The sequence below is a fragment of the Plecotus auritus genome (assembly GCF_963455305.1).
Source record: "Plecotus auritus genome assembly, chromosome: 4".
Classification (NCBI taxonomy): Eukaryota; Metazoa; Chordata; class Mammalia; order Chiroptera; family Vespertilionidae; genus Plecotus; species Plecotus auritus.
In genome coordinates, this window is record NC_137775.1 from 136,972,416 (window position 1) to 136,997,696 (window position 25,281).

Genomic DNA, 25,281 nt, shown 5'->3' on the forward strand with positions numbered 1-25,281 from the left:
GCAGAAGGTGAATTTCAGAGCAGAGATATGTGCATCCTGGCAGCTGCCTGCCTGGCCCTATGACATATACCTTAGAGATGTGGGAGGCCCAACTATGGTCTCCCTCTCCTTAAAGATTCCCATCCCATCTTCTGCAACCAGGGGGACCATTTCCCCAGGGTGGACTCTGAGCTGCTCTTAATTTTGCATGGGTCCCTTTTATGTTTCCCTTTGGACTTATTGTGAAGACAAATGTCTGAAGCATTTGTTGAAATCTCTCGTGTCCTTCCTGAGGTAACTACAACATTCATTCTTTAACATTCTACTTCTCAGCACACAGCTTTCTTAGTGTCACTGGGGTGGAAGATTGCATGGTGGTTGGTTAATGTATACTTCTTCTTTACAGAAAGATTTTTTTCTCTGATCAAAATGATCTTGATTTTGGAAAATTTCTAGTGTTAGATCCTCTAAGTATAAAAGAGCTTATCTGAAATGCCCAAGAATGAGAATAAAAAGGAGGAAAAGAAATAATAAAACTGAGAGGCAAGAAAGAGGGATGGAGAGCAGAATATGATTATGGAAAGTTGTTGACCTGTTGAAAAAGAACTGCCATACAGAAGCCCCTCCTTATCCTCAGGGACACATCCTAAGACCCCCAGTGGATGCCTGAAACCATAGATGGCACTGAGCCCTAATCAACTTCAGTTCTGCCAGGAATGTGGCAGCAGCTTCTTTGTTGGCAAACATAGCCTCTCCAGTGATTTTTAGATTTTTCAGTCCAAATCTCTTCCTGAATTGGTGTAACGGTCCCTTACTTTCAGTAGATGGCTTGATGTCATTCCTTTCTGGGGATCCCTTGATGAAGTCTTCCTATAGACTCAATGATTTCTGGCACAATATGTTGCCTCAATTGGAACATGTCTTCTGTTCGCCTTCCACCCACAAATTTAATGCCTTTTCCATCTTAACTAAGTACTTAATGTGCCCGTAATTTTTGCAGTTTGAAGTATGATAGCAAAACTAGCATAAATTTCTTTTTTCATCTTTAAAGCTTCTTGGATAGATTTTTTTTTCTCACTTAGATCTTAGCAACCTCTTATTAAGTGGAGAACTTTAACCTTTTCACTTAAAGGAAGCACTTTATGGCATCTCTTTGGCAAGTTCCAAGCTCCAGCATCACTATTCTTATGCTTTGGGGCCACTATTAAGTAAAATAAGGGTGACTTCAACACAGTGCTGGGATACTGTGAGAGTTGATCTGATAACTGAGTGGGCTACTAAGTGACTAACAGGTAGGGAGCGTGTATAGTGCGGAGATGCTGGACAAAGGGATGACTCACGTGATGGATGGGAGGGAGCAGGACTCGAGAGATTTCATCATGTCATGCAGAACGGTGCTCAATTTAAAACTTATGACTTGTTTATTTCTGGAATTTTCCATTTTGTATTTTCAGACCTTTGTTGACTACGGGTAACTGAAACCACAGAAAGTGAAACTGTGGATAAGAGGGGACTACAGTATTGAGCTGTATTCCAACTTAATTCTACTCAATTGTGTAAGAATTCTTGCCACATGGTTTCTGCTATTTATTAAAGTTTGGTGTGCCAAGCAGTGTGAAAAATACTTATATAGGGATGGTCCCATTTAATCCTCAGAAGAGATGAACAACACCACGCCTAAAGCTCAGCTATTGGTTGTCAACATGACATCTGATGTGGGAGCTAAGCTTGTCTCCAGAGGCTGGAGATGTTCATTTCCTCTTAATGCTCTTACAGGGATTTTTCTGTGACTCTAAACCCTCCCTCTACTGCCTCTTGAGGTCACCAGTTTTATTGTTATTAGTAATTAGAGGCCCGGTGCACGAAATTCGTGCATGGGGTGGGTCCCTCAGCCCATCTTGCACCCTCTTGCAATCCAGGACCCCTCGGAAGATGGCCGACTGCCATTGGGTGAGACCCAGACCTGGCCGGCCCCACCCCCGTCAAGCCCTGCCCAGTGTCATGTCCCCGCCCACCCATGCATGCAGCCCTGCCCACCTGCGCCTGCCATGCACGCAGCCTCCTGCTGATTGGTTGTTGTGGCATGAGGGCGTCACAACCATTAGCATATTAGCTCTTTATTATATAGGATTTCTTTCTAACTGCACTATGTTTGTCTGCAGTAAGTTTCAAGGGATCCTGTTGCAGTCTGGCATTCTGGAATTTGGTTTATGAGTGCATTTTTATCCTCTCTGAGACTTTGAAAACTTAGACATTGTCTCCTCTTAACATATTTATTTGTCTTGCAGACTCCTAATTTCTTTAATTTATCCTTGTGAAGGAGACTTTTCTGTCTTTTGATGATATTAGCAGCCCTTTTCTAGACTCTTTCTGATTCCATTGTATCTTTACTAAGAATTGAAAGTGAAAGTGGTATTTGTCAAAGAATGCCATGGTCTTATTCCAAAGTACCTTAGGATGGAACAAGGTAGGGCAACATAGAGGGTTGGCGAGGTTTGTTAGATAAAGGAATGACCACCTGTTACCACTGTCTGTTCTAACCCAGTATGAAGGGTGAGTCAGGGGTAGACCATTGACCATGAGGGCCTGCAATGGTCAGATTATTTCAAAGTTGTCAGGGGTGATTGGGAACTGTAATAATGTGGTTACATGATGACACAGGGAATTCAATTGGGAGCCGAGCATGTTAGGAATAGTTCAGAGAACAGCGTCAAAGAACATTTGAGGAGCATGGATCACCAGAGAGGTCAGGATTATGAGGCTCCTATTTTGGGGGGACTGGCTGTGAGATAAAAGGCTGGGTCTGCCAGACTGGACAAGCATACGTGAGACCTCTTTCCTTAGAGATGAAATGGCACCTTAGAAGAACAATCTGAAGATAATCATTGATGTGGTCAGGGTGGCCCTTGGTACAGGATTGTCTGGAGATAGGAACACTGCTTTCCAACCCCTTCCTAGCTGGGGTCATTGGTTGTCCACACAGGGCTGCACACCTCATGCTGTCTCTGGTCACCATGAATTAGTAGACCCTGAATCTTCCCAAACCTGTGCCCTGGATGGACCCCCACAGAGGATGTGTGACCCTGAGCTGCCATTCAGAAGAAGGTTGTGGAATGCTCTCCAGAGTTTATTAGTATTCAGCTCCTCCTAAAATTAATCTGTACTTAATGTTGCTTAAAATAACCAAGCCAATATTTAGGGGCCAAGAATACCATTAAAGTACCAGGACTTTTAACAAAATTTACTCTCTCACACTTCCTGATGAGCCTTGGCTGCCCACCAGACTGGGCCTTGAAGCTCCAGCGCTGGTGGAGGGGAGGGCAGCACGGCCCGTGCATGGGCCCTCGTGCAGCTAGGTGAGTGTCCCCACATCCAGGGTTGCATCCTGATTCACCTCCTCTGCCTCCGCATGGCCGGCTGGAGCCTGCCCTAGGGGCCATTGTGTGCCAGGGCGTGCCGGGTCCAGCGAGAGACAGCAGCATCCTGGAAACCCTACCAATAACGGGCTGTGACGTCTTTTATGATGGTGGCAGATGGGAATGTCTCCAGCCTACAAGATCAGCGAATCTTCAAAGGTGTATCACTGGGCTGAGTTTTTTTTTAAATATATTTTATTGATATTTTACAGAGAGGAAGGGAGAGGGATAGAGAGTTAGAAACATCGATGAGAGAGAAACATCGATCAGCTGCCTCCTGCACACCTCCCACTAGGGATGTGCCCGCAACCAAGGTACATGCCCTTGACCGGAATCGAACCCGGGACCCTTCAGTCCGCAGGCCGACGCTCTATCCACTGAGCCAAACCGGTTTCGGCTGGGCTGAGTTTTTGACCACAGTGCTTCAGGGGCTGAATGAGTGGCATCCATGTGGCCTCTTCTGTGACATTGTCCTGGTGGCTGAACAGTGTGTGCCAGCTCACTGCAACTTGCTGGCTGCATGCAGTGACTACTTGACCATTTCAATACCATGTTCACCTTGGGCATGTGTGAGGCCTTCTAGAAGGAGGTGGAGCTGATCAGTGCCTCCTACATTGGCCTTAAGGCTGTGGTGGACTTCTTATATGGCGGGGAGCTAGTGCTGGATGGTGGCAACATTGTCTAAATCCTGGAGACCCTGGAGACAGCCCACCTGCTGCGGATCTGGACTGTGGTGGATTTCTACTGCGAGTACCTGGAACTGGAGGTGAGTGAGGACAACTACCTGTACCTGCAGGAGCTGGCCTCCATCTACAACTTCAAGTGGCTGGATGCCTCCATCCTCAGCTTCATCCAGAGCCACTTCGGCACTCTGGCCTTCACACCCGACTTCCTGCAGAATATCTCCATGCAGAAGCTGTGCATGTACCTGAGCAGCAGCAGGGTGCATCAGAATGCAAGCACAACTTACTGCAGGTTGCTCTGCTATGGCTGACACAACAGCTGGGTGCTAGGCCACGCCTACATGGTGCCGGAGCACCTCCACTTCCCATTCATCCCCAAGAATGACCTGATGCCTCATGTCAAGCTGGTGGTGTGCTTGCTGCTGCCCAAGGAGGCCAGTTTTGAGGGCTTCATGGAAGAGGCCGTGGGCTGCCACAACAGCCTGGTGGCCCAGCCGGCCATGCAGACCAAGTGCTCAGCACTCTGCATCAAGGAGGAGCACCTGGTGTTCATGAGTGATGAGGTCTCCTACCTGTTTGGGAAGCACAATGACACCACCTGGTACCTGGGCACCAAGAGCTAGCAGTGGGTCAAGGAGATACCCCTGCCAGCCCTGTGGAGCTGCCACTGTGTTGCTGTGCTCAGGGAATTCTTCATCATCATGGTGGCAGCTTCTCAAGGGACAATGGAGGAGATGCAATGTCCAATCTTGTTTATAGGTATGGCCCCAATGTAAGCAGTAGATCAAGGTGGCTCCAAGAACCAGTGTGTGTGTGGATTTCTATCTTGCCTCCATTGAAGACATGCTGGTGGCTGGAATGAGAATCCAGATCTCTCTTCTATAGAGACTTACAGTCCCAAGATCAACTCCTGGTCCTACATGGCAGGCTTGCCAAGGTTCACATATGACCACGCGGGCACCATCTGCAAAGACTTTGTGTATGTCTCCAGGGACCACGAATACCAGGTGGGCCCCTTCCACAAAACCTGATGAGTGGGAGGAGCGCCAGCCCGTGATCACAGGTGGGGCTGTCACGGCATGTGCAGCCTGGAGGATCCCATCCACTCCATTGGTGGCAGCAATGACAGCAGGAGGCCATGAGGTACTTAGACGTGCTGGGCATCCAGGCCTACAGACCCCAATGCAACCAGTGGACCCGAATGGCCTGCTGTGAGTGGGGAGTGGCCGTGTGGGAGGGCCACCTTTATATCCAGGTGGGAGAACCCAGTCTCCTTGTCCAAGATGGTCCTGGTGTCCAAATTCAGAGGATAAGTGGAGCAAAGGCACTCACCTGCCCCAGGCCATTGCTTCCGGGTCCGCCTGCATCTGTGGGCTGGAGGACAAGAAGCAGCAAGGCCAAGAGGCACCAGGACTGGGGCCAGTGACCCTGCCTGTGCCTGCTGGGACCTTGTCCCCACCACCACCTCCCAGAGTATCTGTAGACCAGCAACAATTTCATAGAACCCTGGAACCATTTTATTTCACTTGGCAGCCTTTTGAACTTTTATGATTCTTGGTATTTCTATATCACTGTGACCTATTAAATATTCTACTTAAAATTTACTCTAATTTGAATTACAAATAATGTAATAACACAGAGTTAAGAGAAATTCTGGGAGGTATGTTGCATCTCATTGCAAGTAAGTCCTTAAAATTATTGCTGATTCCGATTGCACCCTGTCCCCCAGGAGAAATTTCTTTTGGGTCTAGTCTCAGGAATAGTTGTGCTTTTTTCTCATTTAATTTTCACAATAATTCTTTGAGGTAGGTAAAATTATTCTAGTTTTATAGCTGAACAAAGAAAAACTCAAATTGTTTAATAAATATAGCCAAGCAAACAAAGCTGTAAGTAGAGGAAACTAGATTTAACCCAAGACTGCCAAACTCCAAAACACTTCTTACTTCGAGTTTCTAATACAAAACTTTTCTGTCTTGAATGAAGAAATGCAAGTGCATGGAAGGTGTGGTTTCTATAATCTGTAACAACTGACCTCTAAGCACTTCTCTTGCTCACTCTCATTGTGGCTCTCTCAAGACAAGTCATAATTCTCCTGGTCTGCCTGGCTTGGCTCAGTGGTTCAGCATCAAACTGTGAACCAGGAGGTCACAAATCGATTCCCCTTTAGGGCACATGCTGGTTGCAGGCTCAATCCCCAGTAGGGGGCGTGCAGGAGGCAGCCGATTTATGTTTCTCTCTTATCATTGATGTTTCTCTCTCCCTTCCCCTTTCTCTCTTAAATCAATAAAAACATAAAAAAAATAATTCCCCTGGCCTAAGTTATTAAGGTAATTTTTCGTCCCATGCACAGTTCTCTCTCCAACACAGCCTGTCCCCTGCCCCTTCTCTCCCCAGGAGTGTGAATAAATGCTAAAATGTTATATATTGTGCTGCTTTATTTCTTTCCACCTTTCTGCCTGTCCTCCCTCCTCCATTCATTCTTCCTTACCTTTCTGTCTTCTTCCTACTTCTTTTTAAAATGTCCTCAGTGGTGTGAAGTGAATAATCCATCAGGTTTTCTCTTTGATTGCCACCTGCTAGAACGCGTAGAGCCGAATCAGTGTCTGTGTTTAGCAAATGAACAGAATTCACGTTGGTGGGTGGACATAGAACTCTGTGCTGCACATTCTCACATTATTCTTACTTATGGCTCTTTTTAAAATGTCTCTATTGTTTTTCCTGTTTTCTCTTTCATATTTTTGTAACTTTTGTGGTGTCTCAGTAGATTTTTGGTGTCCCTTTAACGGACCTTCAATCCTTCTTGATATGAGACAAGACATAAGTAAATGCATAGCAAGCAGTCTAGTAGCCGCTCTCAAAATAAGGAAATGAGGTTACCTAGCACAATAGATGAACCCCAGTGATTTCTAGTAGTTAACATATTCTCTTCTAAGTACTCACATGCCACCAGTTAAATAATTAATTCTACTTGGGGTACCAGCTTGGGGCTTTTGGGGGACTGCCTTCCTCCTCCTCCCACCGATCTGGACAACATTCGATCCTGTCCAGTCCCCCGGCATCTCTGAGCACTCCCCACAGTTCCACCTTCAGTGCTGAACCTGAGTAGTTGAACTCATTTAAGGAAGCCAACTGTTCTCTTATTTTCTTTTCACTGTCTGATGCTTCACTTACTTCTTTATGATGTTTACTTTCCCTTCCTCACTCCAAAGATCGTTTTCCTGAGGAAAGGTAAGCAAAATAGGAGTTCTGTCTTCTCTCACCATCTGTGAGCATAAAGTTGTCTTCCCTGAGCAGTGGATTCATCTTTTCTTGGTTGTTTTTCTCCCAAACATAGCTCAAAGGCTCTTTAAAAAAATTGCCTACCACTTTTGGAGTCCCTGGCCCAGCTGACAGATACATGTAGGTCCCTGCCACAGAGTGTGGGCACCCCAGGTTGGGGTCCCTGCTCCCCATGCTTGTTTCTGCCTCTTAGTGCTGGGGCCCAGGGGGATGCCATCAGGGGCCCCGTGTGGCCTTCTTTAGATGTCTTCCCTCTTTTTCTTCTCTGGGATTGTTTGTGATTGTTCAGCTGAAATTTTACTTTTCATAGTTTTATGCACAAAGGGTTACTCTGCTGGACTATCATGCCGTGGACTTCCACCAATTTTTCTCATCACTTATATTTTCAGCTCATTTTTTCTAAAGTCCAGGTGCTTACCCAGGACCAGACTCTGCACCAACCTTTATTCCTAGTCTGTTGTAGCTTCACTTACACCTGCTGGCTCCTTACCTCTTCTGCCTACAAAGATAAGCAGAGCTTCCTTGTCCAGAAAAAAAAAAAAAAAAAAAAAAAAAGACTTAAAATGAAAGAGAGAACTGACTTTCCTATCCCCTCTATCAACTGTCTTACTTCTTCCTTTCAGTTTCGCACCCACATTCCTTGAGAGTCCTGCCTCCCATCATTTGCTCCCCAGTCACTGTGTCCTTGGTTCTTTGCTGACTTCTGGCCTCCAGGAGCCTTTGAAGCTATGAGCTCCCATGTGGTTCTTCCGAAGAGCTGCCCCCATCCAGGCAGCAAGCGCCAAGCACGACCTGAAAGTGTCAACCATGTGCAGGACGATTTGGTTCCTTGGGTCATTCTCTCTCCATTCCTTGTCCTTCATTTTCTGACTGAGCTACTGACCAACCTGTTCTTTAGGCATTCTATCCTCACCTCCCCCATCTGACTAAGAGATTCTTGTCCCTCTGGGCTATTCTTTTTATTTTTTTTAAACATAACTTTTTTTTATTGTTGTTGTCAATCTTCACCCAAGGATCTTTTTTCCATTGATTTTTAGAAAGAGTGGAAGGGAGGGGGAGAGAGAGAAATAGAAAGAGAGATGTGAGAGAGACACATTAATTGGTTGCCTCCCACACCCTAGAACCCAGGCACATGCCCTTGACCGGGAATCAAACCTGAGAACTCTCAGTTAGTGGGCTGACACTCTTTCTAATCACTGGGCCACACCGGCCAGGACAACTTTGGTTATTCTTCCAGTTTCCTTTTTGTCTCTTTCCCAGCTAGGCCCAGTGCATCTACAGACAACCCTGCAAAATCCATCTCCTGCCTGGGCCTGACTCAGGATCTTCCTTCCCATGTACTGTTGCTCCTTGCACATACTGTTCCCTTGCTTAAAAATTGTCAGTTACTTGTATTATATAAAGGACAAAGTCCAAAGCCTTTAGTCATGAACTCTGGCTGCATGGGGAGAGCAATGGTGTTGAGATCACAGGGCCCAGCCAGATTGTTTGAGTGCCAGTCCTTGGCCCTGCCATTGTCCTAGAAGCTAGGAGACCTTATGCAGGTTGCCTCCTGCATACCTCCCTTACTTAGGGATCAAGCCTGCAATCCAGGCACGTGCCTTGACCAGGAATCAAACTGGCAACCTTTTGTTGCATGGGACAATGCCCAAGCAACTGAACCACACCAGGCAGGCAGCCAGGGCTCAAGTCAAGAGTTCTGTAGCACCTCATCCCACCCCACAGATGTTCTTCCTTCCTTGAGCTTCTCTAACACTCACCCTTTGTGCCTCGCATTGTCACTGATAAAATGCCCTAGGATGTTATTGCTCTTCTGTGTAGACTGTAAGCTTTCAGAAGGCAAAGATCATGACTGATTACTACTGCTCATAGACACTGGCTGAGTAATGGCCATGTCATCTGTGTGCAGCATCCCCTTCCCAAGCTATTACAGATCCTGAGATAGAGTGGCCACTCAGGAGATCCTGCCACTTATGCATTGCCTCCTGGGTCTTCTTCGACGGCCAGAATTGTGTCAAGAACAGTAGTTTCCGTAATTGCTTTCTCTGCCTTCTGAGAGAGGAAATTGTCATCAGGACAAAGCAGAGATCTGTTTGATGTTCTACATGTGAAGAGTTGAGCTTCAGGATTCTTGGTATCACCACTATAGCTAGATTCTGAGAAAGTTTTGTCACTTATATTGGAAAAGTCTTACTTATCTCCTGTTGCAGGAGGAGAGTTCTGTACCCGATTACCTCAACCAAAATGAGTTCTGGTTGTTTTCCTATTTTAGGAGACCCTCTGGGAAATCTTTTTATGATTCTGAAGCCTTCTGACATCACCATGTGACAGAGTTTCCTTTCTTATGAGAAGCAGCTGGAATGAACAGACGGTGCCTATTGTCTGTCATTCTTAAGTAGGTTAAACCAAGATCCAAGCCCCCTCTATGAGAGGAAAGCTGGGTAGTGCCACGAGGAATGATACTTCATAATGACTGCCAGGTTCTTCTATAAACTCTGTCGAGTAATGATGCTGACTCCCTTTCTTTGTTCTACTAAAAAACACACTGAGAAATGTCCTACTCACTGTCCAGAATGAGGTAAGAAAACTGTCAAGGGTTGACAGCACCTGCCCCAGGAAAGGTGATGAAAGAGGTGAGAGCACCTTATTCTTTGTGTCCCCTGGCCCCCAGTCACCATGCCAGCAGCAGAAGTCCTGTGCCCAGAACTGTAGAGAGCATTGAACCGTCTCACCTTCAGTTGGTGGGAAATTTACAAGCTTTTGGTCAAGCTGCCTCTTTTGCGGTGCTGAGGTTCCCATCTTATTCCAATGGGAAACAAATCAGTCTTGTCAAACCCATGTGGGTGGCCATTATTTTGGCAACTTGCCGTCACCTCCTTCTTCTTCCACCTCAATGTCCTCCCCTGGAGTTCTGTGCTCTGGTGTGTGCATCTCTTGGACAATACTTTTTTTCAAATATCAAAACCATTCCTGCTCCCTTTCCTTCTGTTATTGGCTCTTTGTCATTTTATCTTAGATACATATTCCAGAAAATGAAGATTTCTCTGCTTGTTTATCATGTTCCACAGCCACACTGTGCCTCTCATTCAGCCTCTGAGTGCCAGGCTGTCCGGGTCCTCCACTACCCCCCTCCCCGCCGCACCTGGGGCATTGATGAGCTTCCTCCCACCTATGAAGAATTTACTAAATGCTCTGTGGAGCAGAGAGCTGTTTGTATTTAGAAGATCCAGAATATTCATGAATGTGAGAAGTACTGGCAAAGTTACTGGATTTATCCTTCTCCTAACCTATTTTGTCATGTTCTTTGAGGTTATTTTCTCTTATCTCTGGTTTTATTCTAACGTCTCAGGACTGTCTTTTCATTGTCATCACGCCATCTTGTTTAGGAGCCCTTTATCTTGTCTAACAAACCGGACTGGGAAGAATCATTCCTCAAGTGCCTTTCATCTCAGGAGCAGAGGCATGGGCTCGCTCTCGCAAGCTCACGCTTTCAGACGGGACAACGAGAGAGCAGCCAGCACAGGCCCCGGAGTCATGACTGGAGCCCCTGTTCTCCAGCCACTAAGGAACCAGTCTCCCAGCTACTTCCCGTATTTCACCTTTAAATACCACCTCTGCCCCTCACATTTGTTTTCAGATCTTTTTATTGAGTTCTCTGGCCAGTACTCTGGGGAAGGGTTAAACCTATAATACTAAGATTGCCAGGGTCATGGCAAAAGGGGCCTGTGAAATAAAAGTAAAAATCTCACAGCGGCCTGCAAAGCCACCTCAGTCTGGACAGTGTTCTGTTTTTTAGAGGCAAGACCAAGGAGGGCCCATTCACTCTTACCCGGAGAGAAAGACTCAGATGGGATTTAGGGGTGAATCAAACGAAATGGAGATTGAAACTGAAGCTTATGCCCTCAACCGATTTGATTATGGTCCATCATACTGGGGACCACTGGAAGAGGACCGGCCTGGGGCTCAGATTTTCCCAGTATGGTCAGACATGAGCATCTTCCAGGTGTCCCCCCTTTCCATCTCCTCCTCCTTCCCCAGCGTGCGCTACACTCACTAGGAGTTATGGTCTCTGGAAACCCTCACATTTAGACCAATTTACTTTGCTGTTAAGACCCCTGACTGCCTTGGGTTTTTTCAAATTAATTTTTCTTGGCCAAATAAAAAAAAAGTACCTAGGAGATGGAAGTGAGGAGCTTAAGGCCAATAATTGTATCTGCAGCCTGATTATTGTGAGGGTGAAGTGAGTGGTGGCAAAAGTGGGGTGCAGGCAGTGCAAATGAAGGGAAGACAAGAAGGAAAGACCGTGGGGAGAGACAAGAACGGCTTGATGTGGTTTTGCATAATGGACAATGAAGGTTCTGCTTGCTTCTCTCTAATTTGCTATTGGGAGAGCAAGGAGGGCATTTTAGTTAACAGCAGAAAGGTTTAAGTGTAATGCTTGTCAAGGTTACCTGCCTGTGGCTAGCACCAGGCCTGGCATGCAGAGAGGGAACAGGACAGCTTTATGGATCTATAATAATAGACAGCATCTCATTTTTCCATCACAAATGTCGAAAATCCAAAACAGTATGAGGTTGTCCTGTTGTTATTTCTTCCTTGGTCTTTTGGTTTGAAAGATAGCAAAGAAGAGCTCCTCATGTTCTTCTAACTGACGTTTCTGCCCCTGAATTTCTGAGGTCAACGCAGGAGGCTGCCTGGCCATGAGAATGGTAGGGAGTTTGGGTCAAGAGCCTGGGTCTGAGTACTGAGTTTGCCACTTGGTAGCTGAGCGACCTTGGGCAAGTTTGCTTCTCTCTGTTAACTGTGGGTAATGGTTCTGGCCCACCCCCCAGTGATGTATAGATAAAAGAAAATGCTAGAGACAGGTATAATCTGGAAACTGCAGAAGTGGTTGATAAATATTACAATGATTACCAATAATAAAGGTATAGTTTTAGGGTCTCCTCATCCCCCTCTCACTCCTTACGATCTCAGCTACTTGGACCCAGAAAAGGGAGCACAGCCTTTCTGAGGGGAGTGATGACATAACTTATTCCAAGTTTCAACATCTCAGACCCAAATCAGGGAACAGCAGGAGACCATCTCTGACAGGCTCTGTTGCCCATTGGCATGTGACTACATCCTCATGCGTGAACATTAAAAAAAAAAAATCATGTTTCAGTTACAGTTGACATATTACAGTAGTTTCAGATGTACACTCCAGTGTTTAGACATTATATAACTTTCTAGGCTAAATCTCGCACCCATCTGACACCATACGTAGTTGTTGGAATATTGTTGACTGTATTCCCTATGTTGTACTTTGCAGGAAGAGGGAGGCAGTTGGAAAAAATCAACATAGGCTCAGGATGCTCATCCCCTTCTCTCCTGTTACAGATTTTAAAACCTGTTAACTAAACAAAGACTCCCCATTAAATACTTGGCAGTAGGGATTATAAGCTGAGTTTCTTCTCCACAGACCCCATCCGCAGCTCCAGACCTGACCCAGCAGAGAGCAGCATGGTGTGCAGGGGACAGGGGCTTTCATAGCCTCTCTCACTGGGACTCCGTCCTGAGGGGACATAGAGAAGACCACGGGAGAAGAGAAACCCTGGACTCTATTCCTTTACCTCATTTCTCTCTTGTAGGGAATTATGGAGAATCTCTTGTGGAAACCCTGCCCTCTCCACCTTTCAGCTCTAAATTCTGCTGGTATGTGCTCCTGCCATGCGTCAGGGCAGTCACCTGTGAACCGACATCAATCAAACACAAGCCCCTTTCAATCTAATAGTTTTCTTTTTTAATTTATCTTTATTGTTGAAAGTATTACAGATGTCCCCTCTTTTCCTCCATTTTCACCTGCCTCCTTACCCCAGGCCTTACCCACTGCACTATTGTCTATGTCCATGGGTTATGCATATATTCATATAGGTTCTTTGGTTTGTCTCTTCCGGCCCCCAGCTCCCCTACCCGATAAGCCAGTCAGAGAAAGACAAGTATCACATGATCTCACTTATATGTGGAATCTAATGAACAAAAAAAAAACTGATGAACAAATAGATCCAGAGACATGGAAGCATGAAGCAGACTGAGCAATTTAATACAATTTGATGGCCCTCTGCCTGCTGTTATAATTTGGCCATTTTAATACCACTAGAGCGAGGGACTGTTTGGGGCCTGCTGTTCTTGACACAGGACCGGATGATGTGGTGAGGAGCGTACTTCCCTTAGTCCTAGGGCCTGAAGGAGCTGTCCGTCTGGGAGCTTGCTTTGGATATGATGGGCCTCTATACTGTGTACTGGCTCAGCCATTAGATATGAAGTCTAACTGTAGGGCATGAGGGAGGATGGGGGGTGTGAGAGATCTTGGGCCTTTGTGGGGTGAATCTTGAGTGGCGCTCCAGTACAGTTGGGGGAACTAAAGTGAGGTATTCAGCTTGGGAGGGTGCAGAGAGGCGAGCACAGCGGCCCTCTGGAGCCAGGCATGCCCACCCTGGAGTCTCGCATGAGCAGGTGCCGTGATTGTTTCATTTCTCTTGCTTGTCTGGGCAGTAACTTGGGCTTGTCCTGCTGTAATGCTCCATGAAAGCATATGTCGTCTCCTTATTCGTGAGCACATTTAGCTCATGGTCTGGCAGATCCCAGATACTCAAGGATTATTTTGAGGTCCTAAGAAGAAGCTACCTGTGAGGGTTGGTGAGCAGGGAATGTTTTCTTAGCAAACAGACTTGGCCTTGCCTTTGGTTTCTGCAGGGGGCCACTTCCTCTGCTCATTCACTTTATCTTGTGTCAAAATCCTAACGGTGGCTGGTTTCCATTCCTGTTAACCTTTCCTGGCTGGGCACTGGCAGCTGACAGCGGTGCACGGGTCTCTTCTCGTTGAGGTTTCCAAAGCTACAGAAAAAAAAAAAAATGAAGCAAAACCCTCCATGTCTGCACTGGAGTCCAAGGGGAAGAGTGCTTTCAGCTAGTCTCCAGGGGCGAGGGGCTTGGGCAAGAAGATGAACGTTTTTATACCTTGATGCAGCATTTGTCGCAACTCTGCAGCATGCCAGGCATGGCGCTACGCTGGGCATGCAGAGATGAAAAGAAACAGTTACTGCTCTTAGTAAGCCTGGGCCCAGGGGAGATGCTGGGAGATCCAGCTTGCTGATGGAGCCCAGACTCATTTTAATAGAATCTTAGGGACCTGGGATCCTGGCAGATTTATTTCTTTAACTTAATATATATATACAAACACACATACACACACACATATATATGTATATATATATGTATATATATATGTGTATATATGTGTTTTTCTTGATTTCAGAGAGGAAGGGAGAGGGAGAGAGAGATAGAAACATCGATGATGAGAGAGAATCATTGATGGGCTGCCTCCTGCACCCCTCCCCCGCCCCGCTTACTGGGGATTGAGCTCACAACAGGGGCCTGTGCCCTGACCAGGAATAGAACTGCAACCTCCTGGTTCATAGGTCGATGCTCAACCACTGAGCAACATTGTCCAGGCTCTTCAACTTTTTATTGTGAGATACTTGTAGCATCACAGGAAGGTCCTATATGCCCTTCACCCAGTTGTCCCCAGTGACCCTCTGGAATCACTCTAGCATTATTTGGAAAGTTTTTCAGTGTGTTTAAGTGTGTTTTCTCTGCACTGTCTCCCACCCCCTCTCTTTAAAAATCTTAAATGGATCTTCCTCATCTCACCCCCACAGGCTTGTCATGCTGTAGGGTTTCTCAGTCATGCAGCAAAGTCATTTAATTACAACAAATTCATATTAAGTCTGAGACTTGCGAGCTTAGAGCATTGTTCTGAAGAGAGGAAGCTTACAGTGGAGCTCTCAGCCCGCTCCTCTTCTCCCCATTTACGTGTACGTCACAGTGCATCACTAGGGGAATTGAGAATTACTGGCTTAAAAGGAATAATAGTAATTGATATTGTTATAATGGCAGTAACAGGACTAAGCATTTGCCATGGACTTTGTATCTTTTCCTCCCAAGTCTAAGGAGTAGGACTATGACCAGTCCTCACAGAGGCTGAGAGCTAAGCAGCAGAGCCGACCAAGGTCGTCTACCTCTGGGCCCTTGCTCGTCATCTGCGCTTAACAAAGGGTGAGTTGATGCCAGTGGACTTTCAGGAGCCAGGGACTGTCATGCAGCAATGTCAGAGGCAGGGCATCTTGGACGCTCCTCGAGGAGCCCACGGCACCATCCCCTCCCTTTCTTCTGAAGAGAGATCTAAGGTCAGAATGTGTGCAGACTAAAATTGGGTAGAATTTTCTAGGACTTCATTTTTAAGCTTCTTGAATGCATATTATTGAGTCCTCAATAGTTCTTATCTCACTAATTTGGGATTTATGGTCATCAGAATAGGGAGTGGGAGGACATAAGCTTTTCCAATCCTATTGGAGGGAAAAGCCCTGTAAACAAGCAAATACGGTGGAAAGAGAACCAAGTCCTTATGAGCATTTGAGCAGAATTTATTGACAGATACGTAATCCGTGTAAAAACTTCAAGAGTCTTTTTATTTTCTTGTAAAGATTAATCAGAGTGGCTGATTGGCTCAGTGGCAAGAGTACAGTTGAAAAAGACATTGAGAGAGAACTCATATAACAGGCCAGGATGTTGACCCTGTTCTAAACCACCTCCAAGTCCACCTTGCTTGCATGCATACCTGAATTTTGTAGAAATATGTGGCCTTTTGTCAGCAGGGAATGGGAATAGGAAGCTGTTTTGGGGGCAAGGGGGTGGTGGTGAGAGAGGTGTCATTGTAAAATACCTATTTTGGGGAAAAGTGGAGCCCCATAGTGTGTGTCGGGGGGAGGGGCTAAGATGGTGTTTCAGAGAAGGGGGCTTATCAATGGCCTTTTTCCTCATAGCGAGCAAGCCAGTCTCTGATTGTTAATGATACCTGGGTCTATGACATTTCCTGTTCCATTGACAGATTCCCAGAATGTTGCTGTTTGCTCCCAAGGCATCTCCGAGGCAGAGCTGAAGTGCGAGCTTCCAGAGCCCAGGCTTACCTCAGGGGTCTTTGGGGGTCCTTGGCCAGGGTTCAGTTGGTTAGAGCGTCATCCTGTACACCAAAAGGTTTCAGCTTCTACCCCCAGTTGGAGCGAGTATAGGAGGCAACCGATCGATGTTTCTCTCTCATATAGATATATCCTCTTTCTCTTTCTCTCCTCTCCTTCTCTTTCTAAAATTAGTAAACATATCCCTTTCCAGGGCTTCCCTGGCCAATGCTGGATCCTTCCTTCCTTGCTTTCTGGGCTCTTTCTCCTCGATGCTCCCTAACTTCTTACTCTAAGCAGGACTGGAAGACCCCATATGGTCCCCCTTCAATTCTCTGCTGAAGGCAGGTGGGGAGGTGTCCTCTCTTTCTTTCCCTTCTTCCTGGCCACACACTTGGGATCAGAAATCTGATCAACAAGAGAGAGCATCCTAAAGGAGTAGCTGCCACTCAGATCCTTACTGCTCCATTAGGGTGCTCTCTCTTGTTGATCAGAATTGTAGGGCTTTGTACTTCTGATATTGCCATCGTCTGCCTCAAGTCCCCTCTGCTCAAATACTCATAATTACATCGTTCTAAGCCAACAGAAAGGCAAATGGTCCCATTCAGTTCTGCTCAGCTACTCTTAGGGCACATCCTCAGGGGACTCGTACACCTATAGTGGAGCACTGATGGTCTTCGGTAAGAAAAACCATTTCACTTGCCAGAGCTCTCAGCATGGGGAGATGGATGAGAAACAGTGAGGGAAGAAGGGCTACCCACCTGGTCACTACAACAATCCAGGTGCCTTCATGCCCATCCACCCTTTCTTTCTGATGAAACATCAGAAGAGGGGGAGGCCTTCATTGTTTCTCCCAGGAGCCTGGACACCTTCTTCTGTTTCTTCCATCTCTCTGTCTTTTTCCCCCCCAATCCTCACTTGAGGATTGATTTTAGAGAGAGAAGAAGAAAGAGAGGGAGAGAGAGAGAGAGAGAGAGAGAGAGAGAGAGAGAGAGAGAGAGAGAGAGAAATATCAATATGAGAGAGAAACATCGATCGATTGCCTCCCATACTTGCCCCAACTGGGGGTTGAAGCTGAAACCTTTTGGTGTACAGGATGACGCTTTAACCAACTGAGCCCTGGCCAGGGCTTCCATTTCTTAGTTCCATTTCTTGTATTCCTTCACCATTTTGGCTCATTCCAATGCTAGGTGCTAAGTGACAGCCTGAAGATGGTGGGGAAAAGCTTTCCCCTGACATTGACGAGTTTGCTGACCAGTACAGGTGGCAGTATTCAGAGCTCTGCCCCTTCTAGCATGCCCCGCCCCCTTCTAACCCTTACCAGACTCCACCCCATCTTCCTTCCTTCCTTCCTTCCTTCCTTCCTTCCTTCCTTCCTTCCTTCCTTCCTTTTTAAATACATTTTATTAATTTTTACAGAGAGGGAGAGAGATAGTTAGAAACATGGATGAGAGAGAAACATCCATCAGCTACCCTCTGCACGCCCCTTACTGGGGATCGAGCCCACAACCAAGGTACATGCCCTTGACCAGAATTGAACCCAGGACCCTTCAATCCGCAGGCCAACGCTCTATCCACTGAGCCAAACTGGTCAGGCATACCATCCTTCTTTCTTTTCTCTTTCTCTGTTCATCTTTATTTCCCCTTCTCTTTCATTTTTTTTTTTTTACTCCCAGTTCACAATTCTTAACTTATATTACATTTCTATGTTTCCAGAAAATTCCTCAGCTATTCCTGCTACTTCTCCTGGTTAAGCCCCTTTCCCATGTCCTTTTGGCTCCATTCCACTTTCCTAGGCTGGGAAGGTGCATCCCAACTGCACAGGGACACTTCACTGCTCACAAGAGCGTGTCCTAGACCCCTCTGCATTCTGCAGCACCCACTCTGACATCTGGAACCATGCGAGTAAATGCTCAACAATCCAGGAAGTGAACGCATACCTGAAAGATCTGGCAGTATTTGGAGGAAATTGGGATTTAATTAGTGTTTCTTTTTATGCCTCTGTCAATATGCCTCTGTGACATTTATGGGGTTGTGTGGGTATCCTCTGGGGATTTAATTACATGAAATTCGTCCTCTTTGTGAAAATCTAATAAACACACACAATGTACAAATTTGAAAGTGGCTCTGTTGCCAAAAGTGAGATGCTTAATTAGAATAGGGACTTATTTTTATTCTCTTTAAGAAGATGGTAGTTTCATGAATTCTTGTTTCACTGACAGGTGGGTGATATTTGTAATTTTTTTTTTTATAGGAGGTAACAATGAGTAATCTAAACGAGGGACACTTGCTCTTCTTTTTCTTCTTCTTTTTTTGATCCAGAAAGATTGCAATGAAACCAAAGGAACTTACATCTGGATTGTTCCTGTGCATTTGGTTTTCCAACCTCTGCCTGCAAGTGGTGAATTACACCAAGAGCAACAACTTGTAGGTGTGTGTACCTGGTACAGGTTAGGAGCAGCGCTGCTCCTTGCCTTGTGGGACATGCTGGCCTCTTCTCCTGTGGTTTGTGGGACTTATGTGTGGTTCCAGATGTGCCCCAAATCCAGCCACCACTGAGCCATTGGGCTCAGGGGGGCCTGAGCCCAATAAAAATGAGCTGGTTGGCCCTGGATGGTTTGGCTCAGTGGATAGAGCGTCGGCCTATGGACTGAAGAGTCCCAGGTTCAATTCTGGTCAAGGGCACATGCCCGGGTTATGGGCTCGATCCCCAGTAGGGGGTGTGCAGGAAGCAGCTGATCAATGACTCTCTCTCATCATTGATGTTTCTATCTCTCTCCCTCTCCCTTTCTCTCTGAAATTAAAAATATATATATTTAAAAATAAAAGAAACTGAGCTGGTTGGCACTGAGATGACTCCCACATCAAAGGCTGTGATTACAATGTCCATTTTTAAGATGAAGGAGCTGAGATTGGGTGCAGTTAGAAGTCATGGCAGGCATGCTTGCCAGGGTTGGGGGCAGAAGGAATGGGAGGTCGTGTGTAATGGGTGTGGAGTTTCAGCTGGGGAAGATGAAAAAGTTCTGGAGGTGGATGGTGGTGATGGTTGCACAACAGTGTGAATGAACTTAATGCCTCTGAGTTATATATTAAAAAATGGTTAAACGATCCGCATATTTTACCTCAATACAGAGTTTCATAATTGCTAGTCATTAATGTAAAACACAAAAATTCAGATGAATATATTTTAAAATGTGGTAAATACATGCAATAGGATATTGTATATTATTCAGCTTAAAAAGGAATAAAATTCTGACACAGCCGACAACATGGATGAACCTTGAGATATGTTAAGTGAAACAAGCCAGTTACAAATATTGTATGATTTCACTTATATGAGGTCCCCAGAGCAGTCAGATTCATAGAGACAGAAAGTACAATGGCAGTTGCCTGGGGCTAGAGGGAGAGGAAAATGGGGAGTCAGTGTTTAATGGATGTAGAGTTTTAGCTTGGGAAGACGAACGAGTTCTGGAGATGGATGGGGGTGATGGCTGCCTAGCAATGTGCATGAACTTAATGTCACTAAACTGTACACTTAAAAATGATTAAAATGGTAAATTTTGTGAATTGTTTATCACACACACACACAAGTTCTGGCAGACTGCAGGGCACCAATGGAGCTTGCTCCCCGTCCCCGCTAGGGCTCCTTCATTAGAGCTAAGTACTCCCCACCCCACCGTGCATCTGTACGTAAGAACCAGAGAAAATTCTCTCTGTCCTGACACATGCCCACGGTTACTGTGTGCCAGAGAGCAAACGGCAGCCTGATGGAGTCTTGACCTCCGGGGCCAGAAGACGCAAACACAAATGCCAGCTTGGAAAGGGATTAATGATTTAAACGGTCTGAGGGAAAGAAAATGCTATTAGTGCGAGCTTGGCTCTCTGAGAAGGGTCCATTAATTCTCATACAGGAGCTCCAGTGGGAGAAATGTTGCCCTAATTATGTCGTCAGTAATTCGGCCATTTAAATGGCTAACCAATTCACAAGTAGGTTTTTCCTCGAGGTGTTGTATCTTCATTCAGGGCTGTTCCCTCCCACCAGGAGCCAGGCTGCTCTTCAGACGTGTGCTATGTGGTGAAGATGTTAGCTTGTCTTTGCCCATCGCTGCCCCTCCTCCGCTTCAATCAAGGGACCTTGTCGCTTTTCTGTGGGATTGGAAATGTGTCTGGCTGGAATTATTGCCTATGTTAGCAGGATTCTTGTAGCCTCCAGAAGGTACAAGGCCAAATACCATGTTTGCAGGGTCTCCCACGGATAGCCATGATGAGCAAGGATCCGACAATTGTAGTTCAATTAAGTGGAGATTTAGGACCTGTCCAGGTCCTTCCTTGTGGATGCCTGCTGGGTCCACATGAACAGCCAGTGCCCTGTGATCTAGGCAGGATCCAGCCCCCAGTGCTGGGCTCTCCATACTCGATGAGCTCAATGGGCTGCATGGCTCGGCTGTGCCATAGTCATCACCCGTGACCCTGCGAGGGACTCAGACTCATAGATATGCCCCAGACTGCCCTTGGTAATATTTTCCCTGGGATACAAAATGTGCAGCCAGTCTTTGATGGAGAGAGAGCCTTTGGATCAATGATTCCTACTTTTTGCCTCTACGATGGAGGCAAAGACCCTGAAAATCCTGGGGTGGGGGGTCGGGGAGCAAAATGTGATGTTCTTTCCAAGCAGGGGAGAGAAAAGTAACAAAGAATATGTATTGGCAAGGCCTTCTTTAATATACATAATAGACAAACTCCATTATTTATTATGTCCAGGCACTGTGCTGAGCACAGCGAACATATTTCTCCATTGAATCCTTACAATAACGCTAAGAGGTCTGGGTATCATGGTCTCTGTTTTGGAGATGGTAGAAATAAGGCCCAGGGAGGTTCCGGACTTGACTCACAGCACACAGCCAGAAAGTAATAGGAACACAATCCCAACTGGCTCTTTAGACTCAAAGTTTTACATTCTCTCGGCAGTGCCACCGCTGCTCAGGGACTGCTCAGATGTTCATGCAGGAGTTTAAATATCTGGGGCTTAAGGTAACCACCTTTAGTGAAGAATACGAGTGCGCTTCATTATGTGGTCATTAACTGATTCGATTTTTACAAAGTGCCACATAGTCCTCCTCTTACCTTCCTACTGGTGTTGATCTACACACTGTGTGCATCGGCGGTTACCGATGGAGGGGAGGAGGATGGAAAGAGTGGAGGAGGTGGTGGGTGGGCAGAACTGCCATGGGATGGGCGGGCTCCATTCTCCTGGAGCAGTCATCTGCTCGTCTGAGGAAACGGCAGTGCATTTGATCCCCTGGCTCTGTGCACTGCCCCTCCCTCCAGCAATCCCTCCTCCCACCTCTGGCCACCCTGTGTGGACATTCCCAAAGCAGGGTTCTACTCTAAGCTGTCTTCTCTTGTCTTACACCTCTCTCTCTCTCTTTTTTTTTCCTCCAGGGCTCTCATCTACTACTTGGCCTTTGCCACCATGACTACCACTGTCACTACTTCCATCTGAGTGACACTCAGTTGTGTGTCACCAGCCCTACCTCTCTTCTGATCCTCAGACCTACCTGCTTCCTACCTCCCTATCGGGCAGTTCCCTGGGGGCTGCTCCAGCATCTTGATCCACACGCTCTCAGTCACCTTATCTCCCTGCCCTCCCCTCTCAAGCACCACCATCTGGCCACCCTGTGTCACCACAATTCTCTGGTCACCTCCTTGTCCCACTCCTCTTCACACCTCTTTACTACGCAGCCTCTTAGGGCCAAGCACTTTCCACACTTTACTTTTCTTATCTGGTGTCCCTAAATTCTATTTCCACTCCACGCCATTCTATACTGCCGTCCGATTAATATTCCCTAAGTAAAACTCAGATCACATAAGCTCTGTCAAAAATAGTTTATGGTCTGTGGCATCTGAGGCTTTTCAGAGTATGATCTTAAATCACTTTTCCAGTCTCGTGTTCTGCCATCACTTCTCCACACCAAAAATAGAAGGAGCAGCTGCGGCTGTAGTAGTAATAATAGTAGTAGCAGTAAAGCCACAGCACTAAATGGTCATTGAACATTTTCTGTGTGCTGAGCACTGTTCTAAGTGGTTGATGTGATGCACTCATTTAGTTCTCATAACCACCCAGTGAGGAGATACTGTTGTTCTAGTAAATGCATCACTTGCTATTGCAGACCAAGCACTGTGCTTTAGTTTTTATGGACCCTTTCTCATACTGTTATGCCCAGCAAGACTGTTCTCCCTTTCTGTCTCTTCAGGTCAAACCCCATTTCTTGAGTTTGTCACCCGTGCCCTGCCCTCCTAATGGTCTACGTTAAATGGGCTCTTTTAGTTCCTGCATCTCTCTCATTGTGCTCCCCATCTTCTGCCTGGGGTTGTAGGCATGTGTAGCTGGTTATCCTATCTGGTTACAGACCTCAAGGGCATGGACTATCTCCTCCAGATCTGTATCCCTTATAGCATCCCACAAGCTCTTTACACTAGCAGGTACTGGATATATCTGGTCTATGGAGCCAAAGTTAATGGGCTTGAATTCACATTCCAGACTCCTTCTAGCTAAAAGGCCAGATAGCCCAACCAAATCAGCAAGATGCCAAACATGAGTGAAAGGCAAAAATCCCTTCATTTGCTAATTAGTAATTCTCTTTATTCTTTAAAAGAAGTGAGTGGGAAGGGTCTTCGTGGATGGATGCCCTTTGCTTGTGAGGAAGGAAAGGATAGACATTCTTTTTACTCTTTAACATTATGGCTTGTGGATTTTCTCTTCTATATATTGTTGAAAACAATTGAAAACGTTTCTCTCATCACAAAAGGGATATATGTTCATAGTAGAAATTTGGAAAATATAGGTAAGCATTAAGAAGAAAATAAAATCAAGGATAATCTCAGTACCCAGAAATGACTGTTTTTAGCATTTTGGTGAATATTCTTCTAGTCTTTTGATTACATTTACTCATATGTGACATTAATATACTCATGGTTATATTAAAAATGCACTTTGATATTTTCCAATATGATAATTTAGGGATAGATATTAGTTTTATCATCTTTCATTACTTTATGATAAATTTTTAAAAATTACTGCTTATTTATTATTTTCTGTGAATTGCCTGTCAATGTCTGGTCATTTTTATAGATTTATTGTTGATTTATAAATGTTCTTTTTAGATTAAAGATACTTATCTCTCCCCCCCTTTGCATCTAGGTGAAAATATTGACTATATGATTAAAATGTCTATAATTCATCAGTCCTCTATAGTATATTAAGTTTTCACTGCTATAAATAATGTGACACTTACTAGTAATATTGCATACAGATCTTATCTACATTATTTCTTTGGGATTGATTCAGAGAAATGGGATTACTGGGTTACTTCCCATGAGAAGTATATGCCAGTTACTTATTTCTCTGAACTTGTAGCATAAATGAATATTATCTTTAAAGAGTTGTCCAACTTAATGAGCAAAAAAATAATGGACTTTTTTTAGTTTTAAATTATTTTACTGCCAGAAAAGTAAAATTATTTTTTATATTTTTTTTATCTATTTGTATTTGAATGCTTTGTGTATCAGCTGTTCTTTGCCCAATTGGGTTGTTATTGGTATTCTAATTGATTTATTAGATTATTAAAAATATTGATTCAGGGTAGTAACATTATATTATTTGCTACAAATTTGTTTCTCACTTGTCTCATGAATTTTTATTTTATATTTGACTTGCTTCTATTTGCTAGTTTAGATCACATAGTCAAATCTATTTTATTCTTTGTGACTTTCCATTATTTGTTTTATGCTTAGAAAAGTATTTTGATTATTTTCCTGTTTGATTTTGTTCATTTGTATTTAAAATCCACTGGTAGTATATATTCATGTGTCACCTGTCTGAGGTGGGATAGATTGAAAAGACTGAGGAAGAGCGAGGTTTGATCAGTCATGAGAAGACGTCTTAAACTGGCAGATTCTGCATGGCATGAAGTGAGCAGAGGGGAAAGAGGAAGCTGGGGGGAGGAACAGCACCTGGAACTGGGATTTCAGAAGGAGAAGAGAGGTGGTGACAAGTGGACATTCAGGGTCAAGTGATGAGCCCTCAAAGGATGTATGGACCCGCACAGCTGAAATACAGTCAGAACCCGAGGGGGAGTGGAGAGAAAGAGAGAGAGAGAGAGAGAGAGAGAGAGAGAGAGAGAGAGAGAGAGAGAGAGAGAGAGAGAGAGAGAAACACAAAGAGAACACACATGTATTTTCAATGGTTGATGGGAAGGCTTTGATTAGAGATTAGTGGGTTAAAAAACTATCATTGCTCTAGCCAAGGTCAACAAGAACTTCCCATTTCTTTTCTTGTCTCCCCACCTCTCCACCCCCGCTGCAGCTTTTGACATTAGGCTTCCTCTTTCTTGAAGCACCCAATCCCCTCAGGCTCCGCGACACCATCTTCTCAGGAGTGGGTTTCTCTGCTTTGCCGCCATCCCTGTCTTGAGGTTGAGTCCTACACCCTCTGCTCTATAAACTCTCTCCCCAACCCTTATTCATGCCCACACCTACAATTCTATCCACATGCCAGTGACTCCACCCCTCAACTTGTATCTCCAACCTGGACCTCTCTTCTGAATGGGGATGGAGGTATTTACCTAATGGGTGGATGTCTTATTGCAGATTTAGCTTGATCCAAACCAAACACACCTTTTTGCCTTCTCCCCCTATCCCCGTGGTCGGCAAACTGCGGCTCGCGAGCCACATGCGGCTCTTTGGCCTCTTGAGTGTGGCTCTTCCACAAAATACCACGGCCTGGGCAAGTCTATTTTGAAGAAGTGGCATTAGAAGAAGTTTAAGTTTAAAAAATTTGGCTCTCAAAAGAAATTTCAATCATTGTACTGTTGATATTTGGCTCTGTTGACTAATGAGTTTGCCGACCACTGCCCTATCCTATCCCCGATT

General features: G+C 45.4%; 1 protein-coding gene and 1 pseudogene across 2 annotated transcripts in view; both read left to right on the forward strand.

Annotated features, from left to right (window-relative positions):
* TMEM178B (transmembrane protein 178B) overlaps positions 1–25,281 on the forward strand; it is a 373,172-nt gene that overhangs the window by 192,112 nt on the left and 155,779 nt on the right. The gene's annotated exons all lie outside the window — the stretch shown is intronic.
* Positions 2,632–5,504, forward strand: LOC308245962 (kelch-like protein 36; annotated as a pseudogene). The gene is made up of 2 exons: positions 2,632–2,725; positions 3,750–5,504. The product of its transcript is annotated as a kelch-like protein 36 (transcript).